Raw genomic sequence first — 25,902 nt, forward strand, 5'->3', positions numbered from 1 at the left:
ACCTTTGATTCTTTTGTATATTCCAGTCCCAGAAGTAGTTTCCACTGTAGAAGTTAATTGATGAGTCTTATTCTTTCTAGTAGTAGCTTACAACCAGGCTCTAGCTTCTCCAGGAACACTACAGGATGAATTTAGTTTAAATATATATTAAACTAAAAGGCATTCTCTCAACCGGGTTAAAATGCATTTTACTTTTAGACAACCTACATGACTTGTTTTTCTTCTTTTTTGAGACGGAGTCTCACTCTGTTGCCAGGCTGGAGTTCTATCTCGGCTCACTGAAACCTTCGCCTCCTGAGTTCAAGCAATTCTCCTGCCTCATCCTCCTGAGTAGCTGGGACTACAGATTCATGCTAATTTTTGTATTTTTAGTAGAGATGCGGTTTCACCATGTTAGCCAGGATGGTCTCCATCTCTTGACCTTGTGATCCACCTGCCTCGATCTCCCAAAGCGCTGGGATTACAGGTGTGAGTCACTGCCCCCAGCCAACATGTTTTTCTTAAAAACAATGCCTCCACTCTGAACGAATTATGGTCAAAATAAATGAAGAGCTCAAGATGACATCAGTCCCATTTGTCTTAAGTCCTGGTGTTGTGTGGATGACAATTAGAAGCCAGTGATGATGACAGGTGATAGATCCAAACTAATTGCCACATTTGTTAACATTTTTCCACTTCCAAATCATCCCTAAAGAAAATCGTATGTGGGGTCACACCATCCTCATGGTAGTCCAGTAGAGCAATCATGCCATCTGAATTCATGTTTTCACCAATACAGAACTGGTAGTTTTTGAAATTAACAGGGATGTGCTTGATTTGTTCTGCAGCCCCTGTCATAAAAAGTTTTACTCTTTCTGGTCTCTATTCTTCAAGTTTGCCTTTGATTGATTTCATGTAATCTTTGATGTACTTCTTGTAGGCTTCTTTTATGAAACTTGTTTTCTGCAGGTGATGGTTCATGACAATATCGACAGCAGTGATTACTATGCTTTTGGTACCTTCGCCCTTGGGGCCTTCAGCAGAGACATTCCCACGAATGAGCGAGTCATCAATGTTACCTTCTATCCTACTGACCATTTTCCCCACCACCTCCCAGCACTGCCCGTCCGCAATCTCACGGATCTTATAGATGTAGGAGAACATCTCATGGTGGCTGATGAGGTCCCGGTAGATAATCATGATGATGGCTGAAGGGAGACTACGGCAGCACTAGCTTAGCAGGAGCCGGAAGCTCCAAGGGAGCATGGCGAGCGGGTGGAAAAGGATGATGTGCTTTTAGAGCAGCGGGTTTGCATCCAGAACTTGACTTGAATCCCACTCTAATGTTTCATATCTGTGTGAACTTATGCATGGTACATAAACGCTGAACCTCATTTTTTCTTATTTGTAAATGGAGGTATTTATACCTACATTGCACATACACAGTAGGACGTACTGAAATAAAATAGCGCATATAAAGTGCTCAGTGATTTGTAGAAATGATACAGTAAATCTTCACTTCAATGGTTCTCAGATTTCCCATGACTAATGGAGTACTGCTAGTGATGATCAAAGTTGATTTTCAACAATACCTGCATAATGAAGATGTTGAGTGAACAGGGCTTGGATAGAAAATAAGAAAACAAATGGACAATGCAGGTATGGAAAGGAAAGCAGAAATAATATTTTTTAACACAAATAGTACCCAACTCAATTTTCTTTGGAAGTGTATCTGGAATATACAGACAAAGGATTATAAGTAATTATTCTCTCAAGCAATATTTATTGAACACATCCTATGTTTCATAAACTATTCTAGGTACTGGGGACTACAACAGTAAGTCCGTTGGAAAAAGTTCCAGCCAACATAGAGCTTATATGCTAGTGGTGGTAGAGAGAGGCTATATATAGATATATCCAAAAACGGTATTTAAAAAGCAGGTAATAGAAAGTCCTGAGTTACTAATAAAAGAGGTACTGAGTTAGAGTGAGACAGAAGATGTAAAATAAGTTGAGTTTTTTGGTGAAGTCTTCTATAAGGAGATGACATTTAGGCACAGACCTTTACAAAATAGTCAACTATGTGATGATTTTTGTATTAGAGTAATCCTAGGGGCTGTAACTAACAAGTGCTAAAATATTAGTGGCTTAGTGTATTAGTCAGGGCTCTCTAGAGGGACAGAACTAATAGGACAGATATATATATATATATATATATATATATGTATATCATATTTTATTAAGGAGTATTAAACTCACACAATCATGAGGTCCCACAATAGGCCGTCTGCAAGCTGAGGAGCAAGGAAGCCTGTTCGAGTCTCAAAGCTGAAAACTTGAATTCTGATGTTCGAGGGCAGGAAGCATCCAGCACCAGAGAAAGATGTGGTCTGGGAGGCCTAGCCAGTCTAGCCTTTTCACGTTTTTCTTCCTGCTTCATATTCTCTGGCAGCTGATTTAGATGGTATCCTCCCAGATTAAGGGTGGTTCTGCCTTTCCCACTGACTCAAATGTTAATCTCCTTTGCCACAACCTTCACAGACACACCCAGGATCAATACTTTGCATCCTTTAATCCAATCAAATTGACACTCAGTACTAACCATCACACTTACTAAAATAGAAACGCATTTTTTTTTTGTTTTTGTTTTTCTGTTTTTTAGGTGGAGTCTCACTCTGTTGCCAGGCTGGAGAGCAGTGGCGTGATCTCGGCTCACTGCAACCTCCACCTCTCGGGTTCAAGAGATCCTCAGCCTCCTGAGTAGCTGGGACTACAGGCATGCGCCACCACGCCCAGCTAATTTTTGTATTTTTAGTAGAGGGGGTTTCACCATGTTGGCCAGATGGTCTTGATCTCTTGACCTCGTGATCCGCCCACCCTGGCCTCCCAAAGTGCATGAGCCATCATGCCCAGCCAGAAATGCATTTCTGTCTTGTGTAATAGTTCAATACAGTTTTTATTGCTTACCTTTCTTCCATGTGTTAAGGAATACAGGCTCCTTCTATTTTTTAATAACCCTCCCTTCAGGCCTCAGAATTTTCAATTCCAAAAAGTTAAAGCTATCAAAAAGCACATTTGCTTCTTAAATTCCTAGGCCAAAACTACACATATCACTCTGCTCACATTTTATTGGCAATAACTCATCATTTGGCTAACCTGGATGCATTGGGAACTGGATAGCATAGTCTCTGATTGGATAGCCACATCTTACTTGAATTCCATGCAATGAAAAGAAAGCATGGAATTTGGATAGACGGTAAGCTGTCTTCTGAGAGTCTATTCTTTTAGCCAACAAATACCTGCAACAAATACTCTCCCTTGTTATATTCATGCTAAACTCAAAGATATTCTGATGAGGCTGGGTGTAGTGGTTCACGCCTGTAATCCCCAAGCTTTGGGAGGCTGACACAGGAGGATCACTGGAGGCCAGGATTTTGAGACCAGCCTGGACTCTGTGTCTACAAAAAAAAAAAGAAAAGAAAAAAGAAAACTACTTATTTGTAATAGAACCCACCTGTAGTCCCAGCTACTCAGGAGGCTGAGGTGGGAAAATTGCTCGAGCCCAGGAGTTTGAGGTTGCAGTGAGCCATTGTTGTGCCACTCACTCCAGCCTGAACAATAGAGCAACACTCTGTCTCAAAACAAGCAAAGATACCCTGATTACATGCATTCCTTTCTGTCTAATCAAGATATGACTCGTGAAGCTCGGCGCAGTGGCTCATGCCTGTAATCCCAGCACTTTGGGAGGCCGAGTCAGGCAGATTATCTGAAGTCAGGAGTTCGAGACCAGCCTGGCCAACATGGCAAAACCCCATCTCTAGTAAAAATACAAAAATTAGCTAGACATGGTGGTGCATGCCTGTAGCCCCAGCTACTTGGGAAGCTGAGGCAGGAGAATTGCTTGAACCTGGGAGCTGGAGGTTGCAGTGAGCTGAGATCATGCCACTGCACTCTAGCCTGGGCAACAGAGCAAGACTCCATCTCAAAAAAGAAAAAGAAAAAAATATATGACTCTTAATGACTAGGAATCCATGAAGTAAATGGCAGGTAATCTGTCCCTCCTCATCACCACCACACACACACATATAGAATGGACATATAATTGTGAAACAAGGACAGAAAGACCATGATAAAAATCACCTTTCAAGAAAGAGGAATAGAAAACACACAGTAGCCAGCCATAGCAATAATAAAATCCTGCCAGTCAGATATTCTGAAAAGATTTTTGATCAGTCAAGGAGTGGAATTACTTGACTCGATTCTGGTTGTGTTCTCTTGGGAGTATCTTTTTTTGTCTGTTGTTCCTATTGCTCCAGCTCCACCAAGGAGGGTAGAGGTGAGTCTTTTGAACGTTGTGCTCCATGTCCATAACTGAGTGAATATTTGGAGAGGTATATTTTCCTAGGAGGGTGTGCAGCTTTCCCTTTTAAATGTATTTTATTTGCATCTTTTATTTTAAGTTCAAGGTACATGTGCAGGATGTGCAGGTTTTTTACATAGGTAAACGTGTGCCATGGTGGTTTGCTGCACAGATCATTTTATCACACAGTTATTAAGCACAGCATCCAGTAGCCATTCTTCCTAATCCTCTTCCACCTCCCATCTCCTGCCTTCTGACAGTCCTCAGTGTATGTTGTTTCCCCACCATGTGCCCGTGCATTCTCATCATTTAGCTCCTACTTATAAGTGAGAACATGAAATATTTGCTTTTCTGTTCCTGGGTTAGTTTGCTAAGGATAATGGCCTCCAGTTCCATCCATGTCCCTACAAAGGACATGATATTCCATGGTGTATATGTCCCATGTTTTCTTTATCCAGTCTATCATTGATGGGCATTTAGGTTGATTCCATGTCTTTACTGTTGTGAATAATGCAGCAATGAACATATCTGTGCATATGTCCTTAAAATAGATTGATTTATATTCCTTTGGGTATATCCCCAGTAATGAGATTGCTGGGTCGAATGGTATTTCTGTCTTTAGGTCTTTGAGGAATTGACACACTGTATTCCATAATGATTGAACTAATTTATACTCTCACCAACAGTGTAAAAGCATTCCTTTTTTTCTCCACAATCTTGCCAGCATCTGCTATTTTTTGACTTTTTAATAATAGCCATTCTGACTGGTGTGAGATGATATCTCATTGTAGTTTTGATTTGCATTTCTGTGATGATCAGTGATGCTGAGCTTTTTTTTTAATGTGTGTTTGTTGGCTTCATGTACGTCTTCTTTTGGGAAGTGTCTGTTCATTTCATAGCCAGATCTTGTTCATAAAATGTTGAGGACTCAAAAGATTAAAGTTGTAGCCTTTCAAAGCCAGGATTGCAGTTTTTATAAAGATATAATTTCCTGAAAAACAGAGTAGGGTACTCATCCATTTGCTTCTAAAGAGGCAGGATGGTGTATTGGTTAAGAGCATAAACCCTGATGTGGTTCAGCTGTGTCTCCACTCAAACTGCACCTTGAATTGTAATAATCTCCACCTGTCAAGGGCAGGGCCAGGTGGAGATAATTGAATCATAGGGTCAGTTTCTCCCATACTGTTCTCGTGGTAATGAATAACTCTCAGGAGACCTGATGGATTTATAAATGGGAGTTCTATTGCACAAGTTCTCTTGCCTGTGCCATGTAAGACGTGACTTTGCTCATTGTTCACCTTCTGCCATGATTGTGAAGCCTCTCCAGCCATGTGGAACTGTGAGTCAATGAAACCTCTTTCGTTTATAAATTACTCAGTCTTGGGTATGTCTTTATTAGCAGTGTGAGAATGGACTAATACAGGCCCTTTAGCTATATCCACTTAATAAAATCCTCACTCTTCAACTTCATGGCTGTGTTTTAGTTTGAGTTCCCAGTTAAGTAGACACTGAAATAAGGACTTGAGTGTAAGTAATTTATTTGGAAAGTATCACCAGAAAGACAAGTAGAGAAATAGGGAAGAGAGACAGTGAAGTGAAGACAGTCAATAATTGCAAGGTTCTTAAATGAGTTACCAATGTTAGGAAGCAAAGTCTTGATCCTACTGGGAAACTCTAGCAACAAGTATAGAATGCCCACCTCAAAGTTATGCCACCTAAAGAGCAAGGAGTCTGGGCAATGACGCAATGCAGCATTGTTGAGTATGGTTAAATAGTAGAAAGCTTTATTCTCAGATGTCCTAGTCTGCTCTGTGCTTGGGTGAAGTTCCTATAACCAGGGAAAACTCTAAGAAAAAGAGATTCCAGTGCTGATAGCTGGAATGTGGGACATCAGAGGGAATATTGGTGTATATCAATAATGTCTGCTACACTGTGTCACATTGGGGAAGTTACTTAATTTTGAGATGTCTCAGTTTCCTCATCTATACAATGGGGATAATAATACCTAACTTCGTTATGAAGATTAATTTAATATTTGTAATGCACATTTGACAGTTTCTGGCATTGTCAAAGAAATGGTTGTGTAAGAGTTTTTGAAAAAGTGAATGTTTAAAATCATTATATTGTTCAGAAGCACTAAGGTGGGAAAGAGCTTGGTGTAGCTGCAGAGCAGGAAAAAACTAGTGTCAGGTGGAACTGCTAACAAGAGAGAGCATGGTCGTCAGGTGAGATCTCTCAGACCAGGGGACTAATTTCAGCCCAAGCTTCAGTAAACGTGTGTGATTTTCTGTGCTTAAAGGATCATATTCCCATGGCAGAGTCACATTAGAATCAGGGAGCATTTTCAGAAGCATTGTATAGAGTAAAAAATATTTTCTAATAAACAGTAATGGGAGTTCCATGGGGGGTTGAAGTGGGCACTGACAGAAGTTGGACTCAAGTGCAGTTAGTCCTGTCTCTAATGCAAGATAGATCTTTGGAAACCAACAGAATTCTTCAAAGTAGATGACTTACTTTTTAGAGATGGTTCCTAATTATGAGCATGCATGAAGTTAAGATAATAGCCTAAAGCATTGCTTTTTATCTTAATTTTACTATCAGTTCCTCATAAGAAAGCAAATGTATTTCTGGAGGAACAGAGATTGTTTTGGCCATTGCAAAAATTGTCTGTTTGGCTCAGGACAATAGAAAGTAGAGAGATCCAAAAGCATACTGACTCTGACTTTGTTTGAAAAATATTCAGAGGAATTCATAAAGAGACATCATTAAAAGTAACACTCAATACTTATTAGGGAGGCGTTGCAGTCAATGTCTTCAGAATTATATTGATAATACATCATATAAAAACCTACACTCCTCTGTAATTCTATTCTATACCTTTGCTTTTATTATCTAACACATTCTGTTCTATCCTTACTCTCAGATGATAATGATTCTGCTCACTAATTCTTAGGAAAAAATAGAAATTAGAAGACATTTTCACAAACTCACACACTTCTGTACACATTAGTATATGTGAAGATGTGTTTAACCTTACCTCCTGTTACTTTGTATGAAGAGTCTGTGTTTATTCTAAACCTGCTCCACTCAAAGTCTTCCCTGTTTAAGAGGTAAATACATCCTTCTTGTTGCACAGAGCATAAAACACAGTGTCATTTTGAATCTTTTTCCATACCTCTCATCCAGTTCATTAGCAACCTCTAAAATCGGTTGACTCTACCTTCAAAATATCTAGAATGCTGCCATGATGATTCAAGCTATTATTGATAGCCAAGATTATTACAAGGACTTCCACGATGATCTTTTAGCTTTTCTTCTGCTCCACCTACAACAGTGGTTCTAAACTTGGGGTCATTAATCCTTCCCCAGGGGCACTTGATAAATTTTTTAAGACACTTTTGGTTGTTACAACTGGCAGGCAGGAGGCTGTAGGCATCTAGCGGGTAGCTCCTTCAACAAAGAATTTTCTGACCCCAGATGTCAATGTCATCCAGATTGAGAAACACTGGCCTACCATCTATTCCCAATGCAGCAGGCTGAGTGAACATGTAAAAGCGTGATTCTGATTGGATCATATGTCTGCTCAGTTCTTGTAGTAGCTCTCCAATACTCTCAGAGTAAAAGCCCAATCTTTTTCATCACCCATAAGGCCCTCAAAAATGCAATGCCCCTGCTATGGCCCTGGCCATATCACTGTTCTATCTTATAGACACTGACCCTTGGGCATCTCTGGTCATTCCAACTTCAGGGCCTTTCTATTGACTATTCCTTCTAGTGAATCACACTCTTCCAGGATATCTGCAATGTCCACTCCTGGTGCTCCTTCACAACTTGTGCAGATGTTACCATCTCCATCAAGCCTATCTTCAATATCCCATTAATACTGAATTATGCCCCTGCACTCCCAAATGTAATTATAGACTTTTGAATAATTATTATTATAGAGTGAATTGTGCTCCCCAAAATTCACATGTTAAAGTCCTAATCCATAGTACCTCAGAATGTGATTGTATTTGGAGATAGAGTCTTTAAAGAAGTAATTAGGTTAAAATTAGGTCATTAGAGTAGGCCTTATTAGAGTAGGCCTTAATCCAATATGACCAGTGTCCTTATGTGACGACGAGATTAGGGCCCAGCAAGGTGCAGAAGGAAGATGCCAGAGGACACCAGGAGAAGGTGAATGGCATACAAGCCAAGGAGGGAGGCCTCAGGAGAAACTCGAGAACCCTGCCGACACTTTGATTTCAGACTTACTAGCTTTTAACATTGTAAGAACATAAATTTCTGTTGTTTAAACCACTCAGTCTGTGGTACTTTGTAGCAGCAACCCTGGGAAACTATTAGGTTGGTACAAAAGTAATTGCGATTTTTGCCAGTACTTTTAATAGCAAATACTTTTGCACCAACCTAATAATATAATAACTATTACCTTCTAACATACAATACAATTTAATTTTCAGTTATATTTCTGGCTCATTTTTATTCCTCTACCATGATTATAATCTCCATGAAGACAATGATTTTGTCCTTTTTGTTTGTTTATTTCCTATGTGTAAACTTACTCTTTCCAAAGACCTATACTTTGCAAATGAGGAAAATTTGACACAAGAAATGTATATGGCTTACCCAAGGTTGTAAAGGCAGTGAATGAATGGCAGAGGCAGCACAAACTCCAGGATTCCTGATGCAGACTTTTGTTGGCTCTCTTTCAAACCACATAGTTGCCTTGGCCTACAGGACAGAGAAATACTAGAGTAGAGCTATTACAACAGAAAATCTCACATTCATCATCCACTGTCATACACCACCAGGCATACACACACGAGCAATGAGAATGAGCAGCCAAAACCACTCCGCATTTAAGAAATACACTCATATTGTTTATGAAAAATAAAATATATACACCTGTTTAGATTACCATAATTTTCAGCGACTGATGCGTGATAGAAAAGAAAGGGAGAAATAAAATTATTCAAGAAAAGCTACAGTGTAGAAAAACAGAAGCAACAAGCAGAGGCATTAAATATAGGGGTTTCATGGTTGTTTCTGTATTTACTAGCACAGAAGACAAACCTTTAGCTATGAACAAAAATATACATTCCTTGTACCTACCCAGGAAAAAAATTCCATTTTAACACATTAGCCCCTTTCTCTGCCATCCTGCCTATGAGCTTGGCAAATCAACCAGTTTATATACAATTAACAGAAAGGCTCCCAACACAAGGAAACCTTTGTTCTTGTGAAAGAAGACCCCTGTATTCTCATCTCTCACAGTGGTTTTCTTTTAACCAGAATCAACTGCCGAAAAATTACTTAATTAATGTAATTAAATAAATAAGTAAATAGGAAGAGATGGGGAGGAAAACACACCCTGTGATTGAAATCTATTTTCATCTCGTAAAAAATATCTCAATTTTCACTTATATTCCATGCCTATAGCTGAGGGCCATTAAAACTAATAAAACTAAATCATTTGTGACAGATCTTAGAAAACAGTTTCTGCAATCCACTGCACTCTCAAATGCTCATTAGAAATAGTGGTTTTCTTCTCAGAAGAATGCTTGCTGAATGCTTAAAACGTGTTCCCTCCAACTTTTGACAAGTCAAACTGGCAATGGAGTGTTTGAAGCAAAGCCTTGACATAAAAAAGATGTTGCGCAGCTATATCAAATATGATCGGGAACAACCCATCAAAGCAAAAAGCGTTAGCATGCAAGGCAGTTGGAGGAGAGAGAATCAACACATTTGTTTCTGCTTTCAACATTTTCTGGCATCAGAATAAACAAGGAATTTGCATTTAATGTAGGCAGAATATTCCACATGCGTTTGAATTAAAAAGTTCTGCCTCCTTCTTTGAAAATCAAACTACCCTTGGCCACATATCATGTAAGCACTTGAATATATTTTTATGTAACTGTAAAATGGAAACAATAACAACAGCAATAATAATGTTAATAACAATGTTTACCTATGCCATACAGTTTTCATGGATGTCAAAAAGTAAATGCATGGTTAAAAACCATTCAGAAACACTAATTATTAAACAAACGCTAATGTTTATTATTTGTTTTTGTTTTTATGAGACACAGTTTCACTCTTGTCACCCAGGCTGGAGTGCAGTGGCACAATCTCGGCTCACTGCAACCTCCATCTCCTGGGTTCAAGCGATTCTCCTGGCTCAGCTTCCTGAGTAGCTGGGACTATAGATGCATGCCACCATGCCTGGCTAATTTTTGTATTTTTAGTAAAGACACAGTTTCACCATGTTGGCCAGGCTGGTCTCAAACTCCTGACCTCAGGTGACCTTTCTGCCTTGGCCTTCCAAAGTGCTGGAATTACAGGCATGAGCCACCGTGCCCAGCCATATTTGTATTAATGATAGCTACCACTATTGAGCACTTACTATGTGCAGTAAATTTTATGTTTATGATTTACTTTTTCACATTGAGTTCTTAAATAGCTAAAATTATCTCTATGCTACAGAATTAGGTACTAAGAATCAAAATAACTATGGTATTAATATTAATTAATATTTTAATATTAGTAAATGTGAATATTAATAGTTAGTAAATTTCCCCCAAAGAGGATATAACTTTTCTCGTATAGTTTGGGGGTGATGTTCATTTCTTATAGCTGATTTTCATTCTCCCTTTGGTATCCTATAACTTAAACAAGGAGCTCTGTCTTCTGTTTCATGGAAGGGTAATGGAAAAAGAAAAGAAAACAAAAATATTGTGCATACACACATATACATACATATTCATATCAAAATAAAAGAATATTTATAACTATTATAGTCCTCATCTTTGTGACTGTTTATGTGGTCAGTTATGGTATTTATAACTACCATCTTTCACTACCCATTCCAAATTCCAAATTGAGAAATCACCTCAATTTGTTGTGATTTCCTGTGTAGTTGGGTGATCCAGACCTTGATTCCTGAAAGATCTGGACCACAGCAGTTCTACCTAAACTGGGTTCTTGCAACTGTTTTTGACTTTAGTCACGGACATGGGAATACGAAGAATTTCTGAGGAGTTCTCCTGCATTCCAAGCATATTCCTTCTTACACTCATTGTGTAACAACTCAATTTCTCCTAGATGGTCAGAGTCAATCACTCCAGCCAATACAGTGACTCTATTCTTTGCTTATTGATTAACTGGCACAATAAACCCAGAGCAGCCAGGTGACAGTTTTAACTTCCAGGTGAATGACATCATTGTTGGCAAAATCAGTGATTATTTGTGCATTTTACCTGCTCATGTGTCATACTTTGTTTCTCATTCTTGGAGGCTCCTGAGACTTGTATATTTACACATTTAGAAGCCAGGAGAGGTGGTGAGGGTAGTTCCTGAGTAGAATCAGCAGTCTTTTGCAGACCATTACAATTTCTCCAGAAAGCGAGTTGCTTCTACTGTAAAGAAGCCTCCACAGAATTTAGGGGTTCAAAATCCCCAGCTTTATTGAAATATGCCCGTATGCCCCACTGCAAATTTCAAAGTCTTATTCCTTCCCAGTTAATGCCCAAATTTTAATAATAGAGACCTCCTGGGAGTTGGGGATTCAATTTACATTGTAATTCAGCCCCCTGCAATATTAGACTTTGGGCTTAGCTTTTGGAAGTCCCAACCCCATGGTCACAGAAGATAAGGTTTTTGTATTTTTTTTTTTTTTTTTTTTTAAGGTAGGCATAGACAACTTCAGGTCTGTTACGGGGACCTTAGCTGGGATATTTTCACTTTGTGTTTATCTTCCCCCCGACACACACATTTCCTATATAGTTAGAATAAACCAACCAACCCCATCATATGCCTAATTTGACTAAAATATTCTCTGACATCATATACTTAGTCACTCAGAGCCTTGTTTTCCACAGGCATTTGATTACACATATTTGCAGGTGATAATTTGCATAACACTTCCACAACTGAATGACATGAATTACTAATATCTCTTTAACCACTGGAAAGGGCAGTGATTAGAACCTTTCAATCTAATCAGATCAGAACAAGACAGATAACCCCAAACCAGTCCAGAAAACCCATCCTTAGAGACATTACTTCTCTAGAATCTCTCTTGGTGACAAATTATATATTAGGTAGGGTTCAATCACAGAAGCAGAACTACAGGGATGTATTTGTTATAGGGATTTGACTCTGCCCCATTATAGGACTGGTTAAACAGTTTCTATAAGGTCATTGTCTCATGATAAAATAAATGCAAATTGAGAAGAGCAAGGACAAGCTGAAATCTTTGAGCATGAGATGAAATCCATGAGAATGATCTGAAATCCAGGTTGGTTCTCATCATCTCCAACCAGTGGGGTCCTACAGGAGAAGCTGGTGACTTTTATCTCAGAGCTAAAGACATACCAGACCAAAAAGTGGGAGAAGTTGAAGGAAGACCCAGGAAAAGGTAGAACAGTTGGAGGTTTGGTTGCTACCTTACACCAAGAAGGTAAACTGACAGATGACTGAGAACATGTGTAAGCTACTAAAGTATTTGCCCAGACTGTCAGAGCATAAAACCCCAAATGGTCATTGCTTCTCTTCTGCTCTCCAAATCTCAAATGATTATGTCTTTTGTGGAAAAATCCTAACCTAAAATATAGAGAGAAGGGGATTCTGGGAAAGTAGTTAGCCTGGATAACTTGACAAATTACAAAGCAACCAGAAGTCCCACTTTTGAGGTGACCTTTTTATTTATATTGAGGAAAACATCTAATTTTTTCAAATGTTTGCAACTTTATTTTGCTGTTCATAATCCATGGCCAGGAATAACTGTGGTATCTACAGTTTGGTGGGCATTGACGTAAAGGCTCCTGAACAGATTCGGTGGAGAGATGCCAATATGAGTCTGAATTACAAGGTTCAAATAAGATAGCATATGCTAGCCTGTATCTCCAGTTATTTGGCATGAAATATGTACTCATCAAATGTTAGTTACCTTCTACATTGATGAAACGTCTGCCCCAGGTCTTTCACTTATAACTTTACAAGTTGTGTTAATCCACGTATTTGTTTCTTTCTTTCTTTTTTTTTTTTTTTTTCTGAGATGGAGTCTTGCTGTCACCCAGGCTAGAGTGCATGGTGCGATCTTGGCTCACTGCAACCTCCACTACCCAGGTTCAAGCGATTCTCTTCCCACAGCCTCCCAAGTAGCTGGGATTACAGGTGCCTGCCACACACCCAACTAATTTTTTTTAGTAGAGACAGGGTTTCTCCTCATTAGCCATGGTTGGCCAGGCTGGTCTTGAACTCCTGACCTCAGATGATCCACCTGTCTCAGCCTCTCAAAGTGCTGGGATTACAGTGGTGAGCCAGCATGCCTGGCTCATGTATTTCTTATTTATTGCTTGGCTTTCTTAGCCATCATATGGGTCTCTGTTGACCTTCTGGGATTTGTGTGGTTATGAAAAGCAAAGCAAAACCAACCATTTGAAAGGACAGTATACAATAAATAACATTTTATGAATAGAAAAACTGTTATAATGATCAAATTGTACTTATTTCAAAGTTAATTTGATAATTAATTAAAAACCATCTGCATCTTTTCAATGGATAGACATTTCCTTTTGTAATCTGTTGGGATGACACTGAAAGGATGCAGAAAGGTAGTTGTTATTCTTACCTCTCTCAAAGAAATAGGGATACATGAAAGACACATAATAAGCTTTACTATGTGAGGTAGCATATGAAAATGGATGACTAAATCTTTAATCTTTGAAAGAGAAATAGAGGCCATGAGAACTAACAATTGCATTATGTTTCTATGGAACTCTGTTTTTTTTTTTTTTTTTTCTTGTTGTTTTTCTTTTTTTTTCCTCAAAGCTATCAATGCCTGTGAAGTTTCCATCTGCTAGATACACTGAAAGCACTGTTTCCCCTTCAAGCACCAAGAGAATAGGGTTTAAAGCTAAACAGCCTTGGCCGGAAGTACCTCTCCCACTACTCCAGTACCAGTGTGGTCTGGATGGGCTCTAGACATAGACTGATTATCCATCCTGTCCACTCTATGACAATTGGTCTTTACAGACAGGCAGATGTCTAGCTGGATATCTGATAGGATAAATACCTCATGTAGATGAGGCTGAATATCAGACAGTGTAAGAAAGGAACCCCAATTTATACTTAAAAAAAAAAAACTAGAACAGATTTTTGAATAACTTCTTATTCAGTACCTAGTTGGCACTAGAAGTGATCAAAATAGAGACCAGCCAGGCTGGTCCCAAACTCCTGACCTCAAGTAATCTGCCCACCTCAGCCCCCCAAAGAGCTGGATTACAGGTGTGAGACACTGCTCCTGGCCAACATTATATATTTGAAAGGTTGTATTTGTAGACGTCTTCTTATTTTACAGGACACTTTTGGAATCTTTAGCTCTGTGATTTCCAAGAGAAGTTGGAGGAAGAGTAAATACAAACACACACACGCGTGCGCACACACACACACAAACACACACACACATCATCTTTTACCTCACAATATTTAAAGTATTTCAAATCTTAAAATTACATTGACAGAATGTTTGAGAATCTTACGTTCAACCAATAAGAACTGGTTTAACAAAGGGTAAGAAACACTTTATTGATTCGTTTAAAATAGCCCTGAAAATTAGGCTTTCAGAAATTATTTTCCCCATTTCACTAAAGTAGCAATTAATGTTTGAAAGATCAAGCAGCTTGTAAGCATTTGCCTAGAGACAGAGCTCCTGTTTCCAGGATGAAGCTCCAACACCTGATGTATGGGCATCATGGACCAAGTTGCAGAATCTACATAAGAAGTCAGGGTAAGATTGCAACAGGGTCTTGGGACCTCAACAAATTTCAATATGTAGACAGCAATGGAAGACAAGGACATTTGTGGTTGTTAGAAAAGGTGGTTATGTGAGATTTATTCAGCTTGTTAATTCTTATGCAAAAAGAGGGAGGATGAATTGACATATTTAATTAGTGGTTTTATTGTTCTATTTTATTTTCATACATTTTTGGTTGGATGACAATTTGCAGAGACCTCTAAAAATGTATGCAAAGCCAGATGCTAGGACAGCTGGGAAGTTCCAAATGGGAAAGGAATTCAATCATCTTCTCAATCTCTCATAGAAATTCATGGTTTAGCAAAGTGCCATAACAAATATAAAGAGTTAGGAAAGCTTCTAGTGCCTTGATCATCACAGAGCCACAAGCCATAAGCACTCTGGCTCTATAGAGAATAAATCATTCAAGGAAAACTTGATTACTTTTTTGATAGAATTAGGAGATTAGTTGTCAGAAGAAACGGTGTTGATGCAATGTATCTTGAATTTTAAGAAATCATGTCCATTGGGGAATCTTACATGAAAAATTAATTTCAGTTGGGTTGAAGATAAGCCTTGTCAAGAAGGTAAACATCACACTGATGTGCCACAAATTATATGTGTTATAAGAGAGACAGGAAGAGAAATATAAAATTAATATTAATATTAATCAAAAGCAAGAATGCATTAAGGAATTAGGGGATTTTTCAGTCAGTGTGTTCTGCTGCTGATGCCTTCTTACAACTGTCATCAAAATTGCGATTTCTGGCTGGGTGCAGTAGCTCACACCTATAATTCTATCACTTTGGGAGACCAAGGTGAAAGGATCACTTGAGGCCAGGAGTTCAAGACCAGTTTGGGCAACACAGTGAGACACTGTCTCTACAAAAAATAAAAATAAAAACTAACTGGGCATGGAGGCATGTGGCTGTAGTCCTAGCTGCTCAGGGATGTGAGATGGGAGGATGGTTTGAGCCCAGATGGTGGAGGACATGGTGAGCTGTGATTGTGCCACTGCATTCCAGCCTGGGAACAGAACCAGACCCTGTCTCCAAAAAATAAAAATAGCAATTTTTAAAGATTCTAACATTTAAAAACATACATTGTACATTCTTGTCAGAGATAGAGAGACCTTACTATATTATTTTGACTTGACCTCTGACTTCAGTTAAGTGTATGACCTTATAGGTTAAGTGGCCAAGTGTCCTTTAGACAATCTTCAGAGTAACTTGTAGAAGTGTCACCAGCAGAACTAAGAACAGATGTTGAGTTAAGAAAAACTTAATTCGAATAAAACTTTTAACACTTATTATTTGACTTTTCTTTCATCAAAAGGTTAAGTCAAATGTGTTTCCCTTGAAAAGGTCCCGACCTTAATGACTCACTTAAAATCAATGGAATATGATGAATGTGACACTGCATGACTTCTGAGGCTGGGTCACATAAGGTGATACAGTTTTCACCCAACTGTCTCTGAGGGCATGCACCACTTTAGTCTCAAGCCCCATGCGGAAAGTTTGAAGACCCGGAAGTTACCATGCTGGAGAGAGCACCTAAAACTACAGAGAGATACCCTGGGAGACCCATCTGTTTCAGTCTTCAGTTGACTATGTCTTCTCAGCCCAGGGGCCTGCTAAGTCAGTGGAGAAGCCTTAGAAATGATTACAGCCTCAGCCAATCTTTGGCTGACTTAAACTGCATGTAAAACCCAGGGAAAAACCACCTACCTGAGTCCTTAACTGGCAATATCAAGAGAAATAATAAATGTTCTTGTTCTATGCTACTGAATTTGGGATGATTAACTATCCAGCAGAAATAGATAACTAATCCAGCATCTGTATGACCATGGGCACTTTTCCTATGTTTCAAATTCACATTATAATCCTACCTACTTGATGAGTTATTTTAGATATTAATTGAGATAATCTTAGGATGATGTCTACTGATAGTTTTGAAAGTTTGTAGCTAGTAAAAATATTAGTATTCATCATATTATTATAGGTAGTGTAACAGTAAAGGCAGGAGGATAGCAGTAAATATTATATTAAGGGGCTTAGAAAACCCTTTTAGGATTTATTCCACCAAGTAAGAAGACCTTGTAGGGCCCAAGGGGAAACTTCCCCTTCATCCTTTGAAGGTTTGCTGAAAATCGCCTAACAAAAAGCAGATTGATAAGGTAAAAGATATACAAATTTATCTGATTATATTGTTATATGACACAGGGGCCTTCGGAGTGAAGACTCAAAGATAAGGGGAAACTTTCCATCTTTATGCTTTGGATCAATGAAGTATGGACAGCCATGCAGAAATATGATTGGGCGAGAGGAGAGATCCAATGCTGATAGCCTGAGTGGGGAAACCCAGCAAGACCTGTCTGTTTAGATTCTTCTTGGCCTGTCTGTGCAGCACTACTTCCTTCTGGGTTTGGGATAGACCCCTCCCAGAATGAAGGTCTTATGACCTATAATCAAACAAGATAGGTCTGATAATTTCTATATGGCCAGATTTTATGCAAAAAGACAGAGGAGACCTACAGTCATACTTTGGGATTTTATGGCTGTCTTGAGGGAAAATAGGTTCTATTTCTTTTTTTCTTTTTTTTTATTATACTTTAAGTTCTAGGGTACATGTGCACAGTGTGCAGATTTGTTACATATCTATACATGTGCCATGTTGGTGTGCTACACCCATTAACTCGTCATTTACATTATGTATAACTCCCCAATGCAATCCCTCCCCCCTCCCCACTCCCCACAATAGGACCCAGTGTGTGATGTTCCCCTTCCTGTGTCCAAGTAATCTCATTGTTCAATTCCCACCTATGAGTGAGAACATGCGGTGTTTGGTTTTCTGTTCTTGCGATAGGTTCCGGAGAATGATGGTTTCTAGCTGCCTCCATGTCCCTACAAAGGACACAAACTCATCCTTTTTATGGCTGCATACTATTCCATGGTGTATATGTGCCACATTTTCTTAATCCAGTCTGTCACAGATGGACATTTGGGTTGATTCCAAGTCTTTGCTATTGTGAATAGTGCTGCAATAAACATACGTGTGCATGTGTCTTTATAGCAGCATGACTTATAATCCTTTGGGTATATCCCCAGTAATGGGATGACTGGGTCAAATGGTATTTCTAGTTCTAGATCCTTGAGGAATCGCCACACTGTTTTCCACAATGGTTGAACTAGTTTACAATCCCACCAACAATGTAAAAGTGTTCCTATTTCTCCACATCCTCTCCAGCACCTGTTGTTTCCTGATTTTTTTAATGATTGCCATTCTAACTGGTGTGAGATGGTATCTCTCCCTGGAGAAGAGGGTTTCTAGTTTCTATGGCTAGCCTTGAGGGAGACATAGAGGCCAGAGACAAGGGGTCAGGAGGAGGTCAGATAGAAACTTTTGCTTCTGAGGCTGCTTCTCAGGTCTTCATTTTGGGGTGTGGTTTTCTAGGCCCCAACAGCCTCTTCAATAGGCAAACTTACCCTGACATGCCTAAAAACCATTTCAACCTAGATATTTCCCATTTAAATTAATGGATCACGTTCATTTTCCTACAAAACTTTTTGTACTCTTATAAAACTTACCACAATGTTTCAACTTTGTTCTCTGAGGACAAATGCATGGGTAAGATTCCATCATGATCCTATTATGATCAGGTATTATGAAATCTCAAGCCACACCCTATTAGTCATCACTTCCCAAAGAGTTCTGGAAGATGCTATAGACAGAATGGACAATATGAGTATAAATAAAAATTGCTTCATTAATAGCTCAGCAGATGCCCAGTAATTCTTAACTAGTTATGCCCAACATCAAATAAGAACCTCCTCAATTTTAGAAATGCCACGCTTAGCTCATGCCTGTGGGAAGAAAACAACCTCTTAATCCACTTACACAACCAATTCCTTGACTTGAAAGGAAAAGATGTGAGGTGAGCAATCTTTCCCCAGGGCAGACTATACCAAAGACCAAAAAAGAAGTGCAATAATAGAAAACTGGGATTCTTCATTTAAGGAAAAATAAACCTGCCTTCTAAGGCAAAGACCAATGTATACCCTGAGCTTATACTAAGCAGAAAAAGCAACACCTCTTCCCTTAGGAGAGACTTAAGCAGGGGTTGGGAGAATCTGGGCTTGACATAGGAAGAATAGGCAAAATATTTCACTTCTGGACAATGGGACCAGGTGATTCTCTCTGAATTATGTTGAAGAAGCCTGTGCAGTTTCTGTTGGATGAAATCAACTTTGTTGTTCTGCTCACAAGTTAATTTTCCAAGGGATCAATATAGCCGATTCAAGCTGCACATAAAGAAGGACTGATACATCTGGGGTGACTTGCTAGGAAACTGTTCCCAATGGTAGCACTATCAGTTAAATGTGGTCACTGATCTAATGAGACTCTCTCTGCAGATGGCATAGACATTAATTGTATTTTTAAAGCGGAGGGAGGTGGTGGTAATTTAAACCCAGATTCTATCCCTAACAATGAGTTATTCTTCTACTTCCCATAAACATTTACTACGATCCAATCCAGAGTCTTGGGCCTAGAGTGAATGTATTGTCAAGAGATAATATCTAGGGTATTTCTTGCCTTTTGTTTTGTTTGTATTTTTAAAATAAAACTTTATAACTTCATAAACAAAGGTCTCTTAGGCCTATCCCTTCTTTGGAGTTTAAAGACCTATCTAGCATAATTTATGAGCTTATTTTTTTCCCTAAAAAGTGACTAGAGCCAGGTATAGTGGATCACACCTATAATCCCAGCACTTTGAGAGGTTGAGGCAGGTGGATCACAAGGTCAGGAGATCAAGACCATCCTGGCCAATGTGGTGAAACCCTGTCTCTACTAAAAATACAAAAACTAGCTGGGTGTGGCAGTGTGCACACCTGTACACACCTCTACACACCTGAGTACTTGTAATCTCAGCTACTCAGGAGACTGAGGCAGGAGAATTGCTTGGACCTAGGAGGCAGAGGTTGCAGTGAGCCAAGATTGTGCCACTGCACTCCAGCCTGGGCAACAGAGTGAGACTCCATCTCAAAAAAGAGTAACTGTAAGTTTGGTATCTTGTACTTTTTAAAATGAACTCTCTGTGAACCATAGCACCAAACTTAGTATCCTGCTCATATATGTTGTATAAATTGGTTTGGAGTCCTCTTGTTCACTCCCCAAAGAGCTAAAGTTTACTCCCATTCCATTCATATCTATTTCCTCCTGTGTATTTTATTATGCATGAATGCTGGAGATGAATCACTCTTGAGTGTCTCTCACAGGTAGAAATCTCAAATTTCATTCTTTTTTTTTTTTTTTCTTTTTCTTTAACATGACTTTCTTCCTACCTTATGGGTCACACACAGTCCTCTCTTGACCTCCAGTTAGTTCCCATCCTTCTAAGAATGCAGTGATAAAAAACAGACATTATTTAATAACAATCTGACAGAACTAAAGCGAAAGACAAAGGTCATTTTCTTATGCTTGAATGACATTTATTTTTTGTAATTTTAAACATTTTTACCAAAAGAACATTGCTTTGTAACATAATGTAAGTTCTGCAGTAATTTCTTTAGAAAATGGTAGATGCATCAAAGAGCCTTCAATCACTAGAGTCCTCTCTGAATAAGTAGTGAGCCATGCCTACTTCTGTAGATGATAACAGTGAATAGATTCTTATTTAAGAGCCCACACAGAGTGCCACAGATAGGTTATCCTTTTTGACAAAGAGTGTTTTAAAACAGGTCATTCTTAGAGAGATCTATTCTGGTTATGCTGCTCTAACCTTTGGAAACTTATGAATGAGGTTGGATATCTTTGGAGAATATAAATGTCATGAATCAACCCTATACCAATTGCACATTATAACTTTCAAAATAGATGGCTCCAACTTGTGAAAGAGAATTGCAGAGGTTTAACTTTATAGAATGGGAGTTATCTACCCAATTGTCATTCTAAAATTAATTTATGCCTGCAGGGTATTTTATGGTGTATATGTACCACATTTTCTTTATCCAGTCTATCACTAATGGGCATTTAGGTCAAGATCGTGTCCTTTGCAGGGACATGGATGGATCTGGAGACCATTATCCTTAGCAAATTAACACCGGAACAGAAAAGCAAACACTGCCTGTTCTTACTTGTAAGTGGAAGCTAAATGATGGACATATGAACACATAGAGGAGAACAACACACACTGGGCCTTTAAATGCTTGGGTGGGAGAGAGAGAATCAAGAAAAATAACTAATAAGTACTAGGCTTAATACTTGGCTAATAAGTACAGCAAACCCTCATGCCCGGGTAATAAGATAATCAGTACAACAAACCCCCATGACACAAGTTTACCTATGTAACAAACCTGCACTTGTACCCCTGAACTTAAAATAAAAGTCAAAAGAAATTAGCTTATATATTCAACGTACTAGTACTTTAAAAATAGAGAAATGCACACGTAGAGTTGTGTGGAAGATCACTGAAGAGGATCATGACATTTCAGAGTTAGATAGAACCTTGGAAAACTTTCATGACTTTGTTTAGGAGATGAGGAAACACAATTGCAAAGAAGTTAAGTCACATTGGAAATTAGTGGCAAAGAAGCAGCTAGAATTAATACTTTATAGTCACAGGTTTAATGTTCCTTCTTTCTTGCCCTATTACTCTTGAAATTCCTAGGAATTCTCCTAGGAAGAATAGGAAGTCTCCTAGACTTCCTAGGAAGTCTCCCCATATTGTTATAACTGTGAATCCAGGGGGGTATCAAAAATAATATGAATGCTGTTCATGGTTCTAGTTACAATATACAGTTTAATATCTTGTTTTCTCTAACCCGACAGTATCTTATCAGGACCCAGGAGGAAGTCAGGAAGTTTTATCCTTTCTCCACCTCAGCACCATCTTTGTACCACTAGAAAATAAGGTCTGTCTCCTCAAGGTGCTTATATACAGTACAATTATGCTTTCTGGAGCCCTTCTCTCAGTCCAGTTTTCCTTTTTTGGATAAACTAGTTTAAAGTAGCCCTCCTTAAAAAAAAGTCCCTGCTTCCCAATAACCTTCTTTAGTCTTCCCCTTACCTTATCTTTTGTCTTCCGGGTCCTATCTCTTTGCATTTTCAAGACAATGGACACTGTTGTTTATTGAATCTGCATAAGAAGAGTAGGGACCGATGTATCACTTATGCAAACACATGCCACTGATGCTGCCTGTAATATAGCAGGGTTTCAAGGATAACATATTTCCATTTCTGCCACTCTGCATATTTCCCTTGGGGCTAGCTGGAAAGCTATGCTGTCTTTCAGTATATATAGACCTGGATTCTATTTCGGGTGCATAAAAATCAGAAATACTCTCCTGGGATTTGTTTATGTCATTACGGTGCCAAATTCTAAAAGGGAAATGGCATTTGATATCCATCCCTTACAGACATCAGGGGAATTTATTTTTCAGGGGCAAACACTCAGGCTATGGGAAGTGATTATATCCAAATACAAATGTTGTTAAAAAGAAATTTATCTGGTAGATTCCATATCAAAACTGTTTTCCAGCCTTCTTATTCCTTCTCCAGAAGAAATGTTTTAACAGGGAGTGTGGTCTGTGAGTAACAATGCCTTTTGCAGCTGCCATCTATAAACTCTTTCTTCCTACCTTGGCCCACAGACTAACCCCACGCCTGATTGGTTTTCATGGTCATTCCATTCAGTGAGGTGATTTGTACAGATAAAATGGAAAATTGAAATGGAACTGGTGCTGGATACAGCATCATCCACTTTTTCTATTTTGTCAGAATGCCTTGACTGCTCATTTTTTCATGGCCATGAGTTGAAATGAATTAAACTTCCCAATGGCAAAACTTCTCTGAGATCAGATTGGAATATATTGATTAGCTCTTTGAGAGCTGATAGATTAGAAGCTCTTGCTTTATAAACACATTTACAAACACGCCTTAAGAAACAGTTGCTCAGCCCTGGGTAGACTGATTATGTTTATTTAGAACTGCCAGGAAGGGCATAACTGCAACCCCTGATTTCAACCTATCAATTTTTTTGTCCTGGATCAATGGTGACAAGTGAAGTGTTGCTCCCTTTAGTGGCTTCTAAGACCAGCTCAAGGCCGGCTTGCCCAATGAGGTGTAAAGTAATCCATCAAAGTCTTGGAAACAACTTAGCTTGTCATAGAATACTAGAATATCAGAGCTTGAAGGTGTTTAAGACATCATCTCCCTGCAGCCTATGAACAAATTCCGATGGCTTAATATATTCAGCTTACAAAGTAGGTATTTTTAGGGTCAATTTTAAAGTTAGAAAGAATCTTGGCAATTTTCTATTCCAAGGCTTAGAAAATCAAGTAACTATGGTTGCCAAGTACAGGACCAAAGTAAGTGAAGTGAGTCTGATAGAAAGTGTTGGGAGTGGAGGACACAGACTTGCTCCAAATGGGGAAGCAACTCCCCTATTCTAGGGGACAATTTCATGGAAGAACGTAGGTTGAGCATTGCTATTTAGACTGATTTCTCAAAACAGAACCTAGATTTGTGAATATTATGTGACTCAATTCCTTTTCTTTAAAAATATGCAAAATAAAATCTCTGCAAAGGAAATGAAATTGATGACTGATTTTAGTCTAAGAACCACCAGAATATGATCTCTTATTTACCCATGATCTCATACTGGTGAGAAAAAAATGAGATCCAGAACAATAAATACCATGAATAAATGGCATAGCCCAGTACAGCAACACAGATTTCCACATCACCAGTGGGCTTTTTCACATACTACCTTGCCATGGAGAACATCTGGGAACACTCCAGGTGCTGAGAAGGAATTGTCAAACTTCAGGATAGGAGGTTATGTAACCTGACTCCAAACTTTGCTTCAAATAGCTGAGAGCACATTTTCTGAATTGGCTTTTCTAAGTTCACACTGAAAGTGAGGGAAGTGGAGACTAGTCTGGTCTAATGCTGTTTCTACTACCTGCCTTTCCAGGGAATGGGTTCTTATGTTGAGACTTTCCGGGACCTGTATCAAGCCAAGGTATTTAGAATGATGACTACAAAGCCTTGATGATTCTTAGATCTGAAGCAAGATATTTTCAGGTTTGTTCAACTTAGGAAGGCATGGTATTTGTAACAGAAATACTTGTCACTATTATTAATAAAACAAATCAAACAAATGATACACCTTGGCTTAAACAAATTGGCATTCTGATTATTTTATTTTATATTACATAATAAAACATCTAGAGGTAGGAAGTTGTTGACATTGATTCACCATCTCAACAATATCAGGGCTGTTATCTGTGTGATCACCCTGGTCTTTCTCTCATGGTCACTGATGGGCATTGTAGTTTCTGGTGTCACAGAAACATTCAAGGGTAAAAGGTGGTGCCCTCCTACCTATCCTTTTAATTTGGAAATAAAAAGCTTTCCAAGACACTCTCGTAACAGGTGTCTACCTCCATCTTGTTGGCTTTAACTGTGCATAGGACCACCCTCGCAATAAGGGAGGCTGTATTTGCTTCTACTGGAGATTGAAAGTTGACATGAGGTTTGAGAGTGGATGCGAGGCAAAGGAAACTGCAGTAGCTTCCACAGAAAGGAACACTGACCGTTTAGGAATAGTTACAATCAGGCTTGAGATATGAAAGTTTTGGACCTTCATTCCACATTAAAACCAGAATGCTCTATCCTGCAAGAATTCTGAGTGAAAAAACGATTGATTGTACAGCTTCCTGATCCTTAAGACTGTGTCCTCTTATGCTATCATGTAACTACTTGCCAGATCATCATCAGCTCTGCCCTACTGAGCTGCTTCCACCCTTCAGTGAAACCCTTCTAATGGCTTGGAGATGGTTATTGGATTCAGAGAAGAGAGAGTTATGATGTACCTCGGGAACACTAGGGGAAAAGGAGATATGATTCTGCTCAGATTCTATTAGAGTAGAAAACATGCTGGATATCAAAAGGAAATTTATGTAATGTATTCTAGCATTGTTCGAGGTAGAGCATCATGTTTTATGCAAGCAGAGGCAGTCGGGGCATGCAGTGTGAGAACTCTGCTACATGCACTGAAACAAATGATAAAACAGTGAACGGGCAATGGGCAGAAAATAAACCCTGTTTTTTTTTTGTGGAAAGCATTCACAATCTCTACTCTAAACCAAGACTTCTGCATCTACCTCAGTAAGAGAGGTACAGTAAGAGAGTCTTTTTAAAAGCTTGTAAAAAAAACAAAACCAAAAACTCTTCTATTGTTTACTTGGAATGATTCTAAGTAAATAAGTACCTAGCTCCTTTAAGAATCAAGGTTGTATGATTTAAGCAAACAGAGCAGCCTTTACTAAACGAATGGGAAGCAGTACAGGAGGGAGATAGAGTGGTATAACATTTATGTCCTTTAAAAGGAAGTTCAGAGTAACTCAGAAGCAACAAAATGAGAGAGAAACCTCAGAAGACAAGGATTTCCAACTGAAAGTATATGGGATTGAGTAGGGGAAACTAAAAGCAGGAAGGGAAATGTAATTCTTGGAAGGATCAAAGAAGTTGTAAATAGGTGTTAACACCTGTATCTGCCAGAAGGAGCACTAATCTTGGGTTGTTGGGCAAAGCCAAGGATTTGTTTGGAGAGCCTTTCTGGAAGATGGTGAACAGCTCTTGGACTGACACAAGGTTTCAGAATTTTGATCTTTGTTTGTTTATGTGTTGTTTTTTCACACAAGTATGGTTTGTACAAACTCCTCAAGGTACATGTTCCTGGATTTTCAGCCAGATTTTAAGAGAA

At 38.8% G+C, this 25,902-nt stretch overlaps 1 pseudogene; it reads right to left on the reverse strand.

Annotated features, from left to right (window-relative positions):
* Positions 1 to 660: 660 nt before the first annotated feature.
* LOC104658521 lies at positions 661 to 1,179 on the reverse strand (annotated as a pseudogene).
* Between the last annotated feature and the right edge of the window lie 24,723 nt (positions 1,180 to 25,902).

Source organism: Rhinopithecus roxellana, chromosome 16, assembly GCF_007565055.1.
Source record: "Rhinopithecus roxellana isolate Shanxi Qingling chromosome 16, ASM756505v1, whole genome shotgun sequence".
Classification (NCBI taxonomy): domain Eukaryota; kingdom Metazoa; phylum Chordata; class Mammalia; order Primates; family Cercopithecidae; genus Rhinopithecus; species Rhinopithecus roxellana.